This window comes from Silurus meridionalis, chromosome 19 (genome assembly GCF_014805685.1).
Source record: "Silurus meridionalis isolate SWU-2019-XX chromosome 19, ASM1480568v1, whole genome shotgun sequence".
NCBI lineage: Eukaryota > Metazoa > Chordata > Actinopteri > Siluriformes > Siluridae > Silurus > Silurus meridionalis.
Window position 1 is genome coordinate 3,904,153 of NC_060902.1, and position 11,704 is coordinate 3,915,856.

Below are 11,704 nucleotides of genomic sequence, written 5' to 3' on the forward strand. Positions count from 1 at the left end.
CATTTATGAGAAGTGAGTACATGTAGGTGACTAGCAAAAGTCATCTATATAGTAATGTGACAGATTAATTATTTTTATTAATAATTTCTTTTTTATATTCATCATTAATGAATACAGAGCTAATCTGATATTCTGTATGTGTGCACTTAAAGTTTGTATTTCATTTTTTAAGAGCTCATTAAGCCTGGCTGACTCCTATGTTTTAATCATGTATAAAAGTCTGACTCAGAAGAGCACAGCTACAGACAAATCTAAACATTTTCTGAGAGACTTTGCTCTTATAGTGCTCATGGCTGCTTTGAGATTTCCCAAGTGAATGCTTAGAAGCTTGGCAGATGGTCGACTTGGAAGTCGGACACCTGGGTCTGCTGCATATGGACTAAACTGGAAGCTTAGAACTGCACATTGGCTTGGAAAAAGATTTATACAGTGGATATTTATAGTCAAGACCTTTTTTTATTGAGTTTAAATTCATATTGAATTATTTGTAAGGATTTTGTGGACCAAAGCTTTCTTTCGCCCTCTGGCCTTTATTTACTTATATGATCGGTTTTATATGTCTTGCAGTATCTTTCAAGCATAACTTGTATGAATGTATATACAGTATATGTATGTATGCATGATTAAATAAAAACCCTCAAACATTTATATGATATTTATTATAATATAATATAATATAATATAATATAATATAATATAATATAATATAATATAGCTCTGTAACTACACTTTATTATTTGTTTATTTTACTCAGAATTCACTCAGGACACCCTATCACTTTAAAATCAGAGCTTCAAAATGACAGGAGTATAAATTTCTTTTTATGTTTTATATGAAATTATATATATTTAGAACATATACATATATATACAGTACAGACCAAAAGTTTGGACACACCTTCTCATTCAAAGAGTTTTCTTTATTTTCATGACTATGAAAATTGTAGATTCACACTGAAGACATCAAAACTATGAATTAACACATGTGGAATTATATACATAACAAAAAAGTGTGAAACAACTGAAAATATGTGATATTGTAGGTTCTTTAAAGTAGCCACCTTTTGCTTAGATTACTGCTTTGCACACTCTTGGCATTCTCTTGATGTCTACTTTGAAGAACCTACAATATGACATATTTTCAGTTCACTTTTTTGTTATGTATATAATTCCACATGTGTTAATTCATAGTTTTGATGCCTTCAGTGTGAATCTACAATTTTCATAGTCATGAAAATAAAGAAAACTCTTTGAATGAGCAGGTGTGTCCAAACTTTTGGTCTGTACTGTATAAAGAGGATGAGGCCTCAAGTGTATTCTATGGTGTAATTCAGCCCTAAGATATCTAGTGGGGTTGACGTCAGAGCTTTACAGCAAGCCACTGAAAATCTTCAATGTCAACTCATGCTATAGCTTTGCACAGGTCTGAGTCTCCTAATTCAAATGAAAGGAAAATGTAATGCTACCACATCCAAAGACATCCTATGCAATTGTGTTCCTCTAACTTTTTGGTAAAAGTTTGCAGAGGAACCATATATGGCCGGAAAAGTCGGTGTCCCAATACGTTTGCCCATATACATAGTGTATAACCAATTTACATCATGGATCCTTGTATTTTGTTTAATTATTTATTTAAAATAAATGACAGCATAAAAGCAAAAATTAAACAATTTATTTAATAAGCTAGCTCCTTCTTCTTCTTTCGGTTTCTCTTATTAGGGGTCGCCACAGCGGATCATAATAATAACAATAATTAATAATAATAATAGTAATAATAATAATAATAATATTAATAATAATAATAATAATAATAAAAATGAAATCTCATAATATATTATGTGGAATTCAATTTCTATCCATCCAACCACCAACACTACACGTATCCACATACAGTATATCCAAATATAAATAGTTTCAGAGATAGCATTTGCAGTGGTTCCTCCAAAAAACGGTTCTGCTGCATGGTGTCTACTACTTTGGACAGATCTATGAAAATAATAGTGAAATATTGATTTCTCTTACAAGAATGAATAACATCATTTACTACTAGAGATTCTGCAATAATAGCACAAGGTCTACGTCTTTTTCTTTTTTTTTTTAAATACAGCAGAGCTGGAGGGGAGCCTGTTATGCTTCAAATTATCAATACTCCCTATTCTTACAGGCTTTTGTAGATAATACCTGCAGTAAAAGTTGCTTTAAAAATCTCAGCAGCAATATGTATGTATAGCAATTGTTTATTTATTTAATCCACACACGTTTTATATATCCACTTATATATCCACTTGTCTTTTAATTTCGTACCTACAATCCACTGAAGAAAAGAGGGCCAAAATGAAAATGGTAAAATACGAAGCCTTTAATGGTCTTAAGGACAAATCACTGTTGAATTGAGCAAGAATGAATCACGCTATATATAAGATCTCTCTACAGTGTTACTTTTAGCTAGCTTACTTTTCCTGCAGTGAACTGTTGGAGGAAAACCTATAAACAGAGAAATTCACAAATTCACGGTCTTTTTGCATGTAAAGGTACAATAATGATAATGATTTCAATGTTTGATGTAAAATTCAACAAAATGTCTGGTTTTAACAATATCAAGTCTACTCTTTGTAAAAAGCTGATTACAGGCTTTTACATTTAAAGTAGTTAAAATCAAAGAGAAAAGCTCTTGACTAAGTTATTTTGTTCAATACTTGTTAATTTTCTGACCGATCATTAATTAAAACAAAAAAATCCATATTTACAAGCATACCCAAAGATATGTAATACAGCATTGTGGTTAAATTTTTACATTAACACTAACAACATTGTCCAAATGGCTAGACATTTACAAACGGACTTATAGCTGTTCCAAAATTTTGGCCCATACTTTTTGGCAAATCCTCTTAACTCCCCAAAGTTATCAAGGTCCTTCTGATGCAATCACAATGTCAAAATGCTTAATAAATTCACAATTGGATAATAATTTCGGAAACTATCTGTGCCATGCAAGGCTTTCTGGTTAGTGATGTTTTACTTGTGAACAAACCATGTTTCCGAACAAATGTTTTAAAAAAAAAAAAAAAAAAGGTTTTAATCATTTCCATGTCTTAATATTTTTTTCTTTACAAAAGTCCTGCTCAGTTACAACACATGACTACTTTGCTGGCTGTTATTGATATAATTATATATAATAATATAATAATATAATATATAATAATATAATTAAAACCCTCTGAATTGTTGGTTTCAAATGAAACAAATGAGCAACTCGTTATTACAGTTTAGTCTTACTGATTTAATAAGAAGAGAAGGGGTGGAGCCATGTTATAAAATTCATAGAGCATAGCACACCGGAGAAAAATTATATCTGCTCAAGAAGCATAATCAAGAGATTGGAGTCAATGTGATGAATCGAATTACTCCTGCTACTTCTTTGGTGTATATTGGCTGTAGGTTTGGTATCTGAGTTTTAATGAGTCAGTTTCAAGGCATATAAGATTAAATTTGCATCTAATATGCCCCATTATTATTTACTTTCCCCAAGCCATCAGACCCTTGCACAGTGAGAGCATAATTTGCACAGAACTTTCTACAACTTATTACACATTTACTATTTTTACTAGCCAACCATACCTATATTTCTGTATAGTTTTTACACAGGCCTTCAATGGTGTCCTACCTAAATCAATCCACCTCATTATAATTATTATAGTAACGATTAATCTCATACAGAAATATAACAGAGCACTGCATCACAGACAGAAAACTCATAACTCAACAAGTCTCCTTTCACTGCAGCCAGAGCTGCACTGCATACATTAGCTCTAGCAGAAGCATCAATATTAATAGTTCAATAGTTCAATATTAATATCAATAGTTTTCCAGGGGATTTGAATTCAAGGCAAATTTTGTGTTTTATGTGCAATTCTATGAGAAAGAAAATGCAAAAGTATAAAGGGTTCTGTTTTGAACTGTTTTGGCTGACCGTTTCTCATGATGTAAAGCTTTTCTTGAAAAGTCTATCTGGTAAATGTCGCTGTAAGTGTAACTGTGACCAAATCTATTTCTGCTCGTCTGTCTGCCATTGTGAAATAAAAAAAAAACAGCTATGATTTCCAAGCAAATATATTTGAGCTTATGCAGTTTGCTGCAGATGCAGGTGGCAGTTGTCCGCTTTCTGACCGTCCTGTCAAATGGTGCGAAAATGTTAACATGTTTAGATGCCTGGTGTGGCCAAATTGCAGTCTGATTATGGATAATGGAATAATTTAATACATATGTAAGTCAGTGAATCTGATTCTTAATTCTTGTTAGCCCTGACATCCCACCACTGATATATAAACATATAAATAAAAAAAATAGAAAACAGCGATGTGCTAATACCAAATTTAAAATCTGATTTAATCCAGATGTGACCAGATAATACATTTTTATTAATATATAATTAAAGATTTTGGGCTTAGATCAGAAAACAACTTTAAAGTCAAGCCATGTGTAAATAAATCACATCCTGATATTTTCATTTCTTTATGCTACATTGTGCAAGTATGTATTAAATAATGACATCATACTTTTTACTTAAAAAATATTAAAGATATTATTTTAGGTATTATTTTAATTATTTTAGGTCACTGTATAAAACATTACTATCACTTCACATTTTATCAAAAATCTTTTTTTTTTAAGGAGAAGAAGAAGCAAAGCTCAGTAGCATGGACACTTCAGGCTGTGATAAGGCACACTCTCTGCTTTCAAGTAAATGTGATTATCTACAGTCCTATTTATAGCCATCTAACCTTATTGCCATGAAGGCACTGTTAGGCTTTAGAGCAAATTCGTGTTGTTCACTTTTTCTCTATGTCCATCAAAAGAATAAAGATAAACAGTGTTGAGATGTTGAGGTGTGAAAACAATTGTTGTCATTGTTATTTCAGGAACAATATTATATTTAGAAAAAGCAAAATTTTTAATGATTTGTGCGTGGCTCCATTCCATCTTGAATTTGTAAACATTGAATTTCTACTGTATTTACATGTAACTATTAAATATTTACTCTTATGAGCCTGAATACTTTTCATTTTCTTATAGAAAAATACCACACAAGTAATGATGTAAATGATATTGCATATGTGAAGGCAAAGTAGTGTTGAATCATTAAGAAAAAGATTTGTTTTGAATTCATAACATGAAAATTACATACAAAAACAAATTTGCAAAGGGTCTTGATTAAACCTTACATGGCGGGTTGATAATCATACCGATTATAAACCATGTACTATATATAAAAAAGAATCAGTAACGAATAAATTGATGAGTCAGCAATATACACGTATTATGAAAAAAATGCACAAAAATAAATTGACAATTAACAAAGAATCATTAAGGAAAAAAAGGTGCAATTAATAAAATTGTAATGAAATCATATAAAAAATAAATGTAGTAAAAATTGCCTGTAAAAAATCAAGTGTAAATTTACATTTATGGCATTTGACAGATCCCTTTAATTAACATTTTATTAGTGATCGTCTTTCAAAGTGCTCTGAAGTCTTCATCAATAAATAATTTCTTATATTGCTTCATTAAGGCACAGACTAAGAATACATCAGTCTAAAACTCTCTAGGAAGAGAAAATAGTTAGAAATTAAGCACTTTTAGCACCATAAATTACTAAATTAAGAATCTCTGGAAGAGGTAGGTCTTTAGATGTAATTTAAAAACAGTCACTCAGCTGTTCAAACATCAAGTGAAAGTTCTGCCCACCACCCAAGTGCCAGAACAAATCTTAAATAAATAAATCATGTAAAGAATACCAGGAAAATCATGTGAAGTCATGTACTGGGAAATAAGTAAAGCAAAAGAAATCATGCAATAATAATATTTGAAATAAAAACAACAACAAAAAAACCACACAAACATGTCTAAAGTTAATAATTTATTTGACATTGGAGTTCAGTCAAAGTTTCAAATCATTCCAAAGGTGCTCAGTAGGGTTGAGGTCAGAGCTCTATAGCAGGCAACTGAAGATCTTACAATCCAAACCAGGTTTGGGTTAGTTAGAGTGAATATTGAATGCTACTGCATCCAAAGGCATCCTATCCAATTGTGTGCTTCCAGCTATGTGTGAACAGATTGGGGAAGAACCACATATGGCTGAAAAAGTGGGGTGTCCCAATACTCTTGTCCATAAAGTGCAGAAATCAGATTAACTGACTGATACATCATATTTGCATGACTTTTGTGTGAATGAGTTCTTTTTTCAAAGAATAGTTTGAAGGCAGCTAGGAGGTTTTATAATGTTAAAACTGATATACTGTATACCCAGATGTAATCTTACTTTACTGCAGCTTCTTAATTGACTCTTGTAGGAACATTCATTTTCCTCTATATACAAAAGACAACAACAGCATTAACCATTCATGAGTTACACAACTTATAGTGTTGTGTAATGAAAGTAAGAACACTGAGTACTTATTATGCATACAGTCAGCATGTCTTAAAAGCTCCAGGCTTATGCATTGTTAGTGCAATGTTTTCTGTCTTCTAAACGCTGTAGCACTGTTGTGCCCGTTAGCATGTCCCATATTAGTAAGCTTGTCGTGACAGGGACATTGTTTTGCAATTTGTTTCTAAGTGAAGAAGAAGTGCAATAATGACAGCCCACTTTTCTTCAGTCGATTTGAGAATAGGGCATATTTTATACAAAAAAATTATTCTTGTAGCACAGACAATTTAGTTATTCGTTACTGTATAAAGGGCTCATTTTATCCTTGCATGCATGTGATGTTGGAAAATAGTTTGTGGACAACTTTAATTGGGTGAATTTTTCTGAAGTAGAAGAAATCAGTCAGCAATTTAAAGCTGCATCTTAATTGATTTGAAATATCCAGTGTGAATAATGGGTGATGATTATTTAAAAGAAAATCAACTGTCTCTCAAGTTAAATCGAATATTGATACATAATAAACATTGAATACATTTAGTAATTGCCATGTGGGAGCTGTAAATTAGTCAAAATACTGGAAAACACAAGGCAAACAAAAACAAAAGCATACTAATTTAAGTCTTTTTGTCCAAAAGTATTTCAACCTAGATGAAGCCAGTTCTCCAGTGAGCTACAAATTGTATTAGATGTGCTTTGTTGGTTTTAATGTAACATTGTAAATTTTATATCAAGTGTGGTATGCATCCACCCCTGGGGAACTTCGGACAAATCCTGCCTCCTTGTAAAAAAAATCCTGAATGATCCCACCCCTCCTGAAGGAATCCTCACTAACCAGAACAGTTTACACTTTCTTGTACACAGTGATAGTGGGACCATTTGAGCAGTGCTAGATGATCAGGAAAGCATGGTGCACTGAGGGAGTGTAGTGCATTGAGTTTCTGGTCAATTTTTGACTTTTGAAGTCAGACAAATGTTTTAAACCTAATATAGGAAGCTACAGAAAACCAGTAGATGGAATGTGGACCTTAAATTTGCTTAATTAAGATAAATGTTTGCTAGAATATACCTGTTCCTGATTATTCATGATTCACAGCATGCCTGTTTTGTTAATACGGTACCTTTATATACGTGCTATATCTACTGTTACTGTAACTCTCTGACAATGCCACCAATACTGTTCTACGCTATTTCCCACCTACTTTTCCAATCATCATACTTTGCCAGTTCATTTTGAATCAATTTGTTTGCTGAAGTCGACAACAACGCATCACATAACCTGATCCTCCCCACTGCATTTTGTGAGATTCATACCCATGATTGATGACTTCTATTCATCTGAAATTCCGTAGCTATTACTCTTCATTTCAAACTCCCAGCACAAATCCTCTGCTCTGGATCCATAATTGCTATTTTGTCATTCAAGTGAAACACGCTGTGAGAGGATGCTATTGCATGCCATTTCTGCATAAGAGTTGGAGTACCTAATTAGCAGTTTGTTTTCTAAACACTAGAAGCTGACGCATTCTCCAAGTACTACATCGCGCATTTCAAACACTTACTAAAATTGCTCTTGCTGTTTTTTTTCTTTTGGTTTGTTTATTTTAACTGCCTGAAAACCATGTGAAGAAATCAATGCAAATCCAATAGTTTTTCTGCAACACTAATTTATTTTGTACCAAGTTCTGAATTACTCGTCATAGGCATTCACATGGAAAAAGAAAAAAAAATGGAAAAAAATAAATAAAAAGACAATTTTAAATCTAATGGATTTTTTTACATTTAAGTTGCATTCATTTGTTCTTTTAAGTTGCAGAAATGATAATATGATACTAACTAGAGGAAAATATTTAAAGAACATGGTGAGGAGTGTGGTACAGTAGGTGTAAGGTGTCTCCAGTGTAAAGATTTAGTAACCACCAGAGGCAAAGCTGTTTTAGGATATATATATATATATATATATATATATATATATATATATATATATATATATATAGACACATTTTTCTTTTTTCTTTTTTAGATAGGAAGGCTTTGAAGATTCTTAGTAATATTACAATCTGCATTTAATTTGTCCCACTTAATGTCAAAGGAAGGAAAAAAGAGAACCTAGTTATGGAATGTCTGTTTCTAATCGTACATTGCATGTAATATTGTCCCATTTAAACCTACACCTACTCATTCATTTAATTCTGTATTTAATCAACAGATTGTGTGGCAGAGGTTCAATGCATGAAATGAAGTGTGGAGCAGTTCAGAACCACCTTGTAGAAGGGAAATATCAAAAGGAGAATGACAATACTAGTATGAGCAGACTGAAGTAATTTCAATTGATCACTCTACAATATGTGCTAAAAAGTTCAACATTAAGGTGGACAGCCTACAGCAGAAGAACATCATGTTAAGTTTCACTTCTGTCACCCGAGAACAGAAAGCTAAGGCTACCCAGCTACAGGTTCACAAAAACTGGACAGTTTGAAAAAAAACTGTAGTAAAAAGTAGTTTGGTCTAATGAATTTTCTTAATCTTAATTTTTACAGAGGCATACACATTGTAGCACCAGAATTTGACACCAACAGCATGAATTCATCAAACTAATCTGTCTAGTCAAGGCTAGTGTGGTGTAATGGTTTGGATTGTAACAAACAATCATTGTTTAAATGCCACAGCCTATTTTAGCATTGTTCCTGACCATGTGCATATAATGCATCATGTCACAAATCATCAAAATGATTAAAAATTAATCACAAAATGTAATGATTTTCACAACAAAATTGATCAAATATATAAAATATATCAAATGTTTAAACTGAAGAAATGTACCTTTTAAGAAAAAATTAAATATTTTTTAAATAATGCCTGTAACATTTATGCCTGAAAATGTTGGGACACAGCCATGTTTCCCTTCTTTTTCCAATAGTCGATATAAATTTGTGAACTGAGAAGACCAGTTACTAGAGTTTTGGGAGAGAAACATTGTCCCATTTGTGTAATAGTAAATGTTATTGTTTTATTGTTGCTAACGGTTTCAGATAGTAAAAGGTCTAGCAGTTTAGCATTGTCTTGCTGAAATATACATGCCCTTCCCTAAAAAGCTGTCATCTGGATGGAAGCAGTTGTTGCTATAAATCCTGTATGTAGCTTTCAGCATTGATGATGGCTTTCCATATGTGCAAACTGCCCTTCCAGTAAGCAGTAATGTACTCCAATACCATCTGCGATGCAGGCTTTTGCATTAGTGCCGCTAACAAGTTGGATGATCCCTCTCCATAATAACCTGAGCTTTGGTCCAGAAAGAACAGTAACATTGTTGGATCATATTCACATTTAGATTCTTCTTTGCATGCTAAAGCTTTAACTTGCATTTGTGCTTGACATGGCAATTTGTGTTCCCCAGTGGTGGGCCATCAGGGCCAGCAAGGCCTTCTCTGCTGGCCTAAACACTATCAGAAGCCTACATTTACAACCTAAATTCTAATAGTTAGTCCCTGAAATTGTTTTAATTTATTTCTAATAGTTTATATTCTTTATTTCGTACCGTTTCTCTTCCAGTACGTGTATGTGTATGTTAGATTTTTTTGTCCAATTAGATTTCAGCCTCTATGTGCTGCCATGTCAATCTAATCTGCCCAATCTGTAGCGCACTGCACACATTAATACATCTAAGTTAGACTTTTTTTATGCCTACGGAGGAAGAGAATTGGATTTGGTCTCAGACATACTTAAAAATCCATTTGACATCATGAGGAGAGGTCGGCCAACCCTGAAGCTAGCTAGCTTGTCTCAGCCAGGGAAAGGGTTTGTTTACCACTTCCAGACGAGCGGTACCACTGGATTGCAGTCTTTAAGGAGTGGTGCATATTGTGAGTATTCATCTCTGGTGAGTAGGTTGTATTTTATTAAAATTTGTAAGGTTTTTGTCATGTTATTAGACAGATATCTATTTTGAACTGCTCCAGATGATGTAGGTGGCACAGGTGCGGTGGTAGCGTAGAGGTTTCTTGCTTTAGTAAAATTTTATTCACCCTCCATACATGAAATGCCTCTCTCTCTGTAATGCCACATGTTGTTCTATTGCGTTTTAGTATAGTATTGATGGTTTCTATAATTGCGACGTGATAGTGGTGGCATTAAGAGGTGAATTAAGTCAGGTAAGTCTCCACTGAAGGTACCAAATACATGGCCCGCCACTGGTGTTCCCAGACAATGATTTATGGAAATGTTTCATTCCATGCAGTGGAACCCTTTTGTGAACTGCTTCTGCAGAAACTCCAGCTGAATGAACCGGGCAGTGGACTGGGTCCAGTCGGTGCCGAGAGCACCATGCAGGGAATAGATGCTATCTCGCGGCATATGACCTCCCCGTGAAGGGAGCTCTGGATTGGAAAAAGGTCTCTACCACCTCGGGGTGAGGCGTCAAGCCTCGACCACGGTTGCGCCACAGCATCCAGTCCCAACAGGGCTGGACACCATAGGGCTTTTGCCGAAATCTCCAAAATACCGCGCCACTCCCCGGGCTTGGACCCCTGCCTCGACAGGGTGTCTGCTGCCTCATTCAAGTGGCCTGGGATATAAGCTGCTCTGAAGAAGAGGAGCTTTCCCTGGGCCCACAGGAGTATCTGCTGCTCCAGCCTGTACAGGGGTGTTAACGCAGACCCCCCCTGGTGGTTGATATACAAAACCACTGAGGTGTGCCCGAGCGGACCAATGGCCTCTTAGGTCTGGGAGGAAGTGCTTCAAAACCAGAAGCACGGCCAGCATTTCTATGCAATTGATGTGCCACCTCAGATGGACACTGTCTCTTTGACCTTCTGCAGCGTGGCCACTCTTGACCGCTCCCCATCCCATGAGGGATGCATCCGTCGTAAGCACAATGCGACGACTGGGAACTCCCAACACTGGGCCTTGGAGTAGGAACCCAGGATCTCTCCATGCATCTAAGGCACGTAGGCATCACCGTGTGACCTTGATCGTGCGGAGAGGATTGCCCTTCCGAGAGAACCCCCGGGCTCTGAGCTACCACTGAAAAAGTCTCATGTACAAGAGGCCAAGTGGAATGACACTGGATGCTGCTGCCATGACCCCGAACAGTACCTGGAACTGCTTGACAGTGAGTGACAGCCCATCGCTGACTTTTCTGACCGCCGTGAGGATGGACGCTTTGCGGACAGGGGAAAACAGCACGCGCATAGTCACCAAATCCCAAATGATGCAGAGATAGGTGGTTCTCTGTGACAGAGAAAGCACACTTTTCCCGGTTTTTCCCCAGCTCCTTTATGTG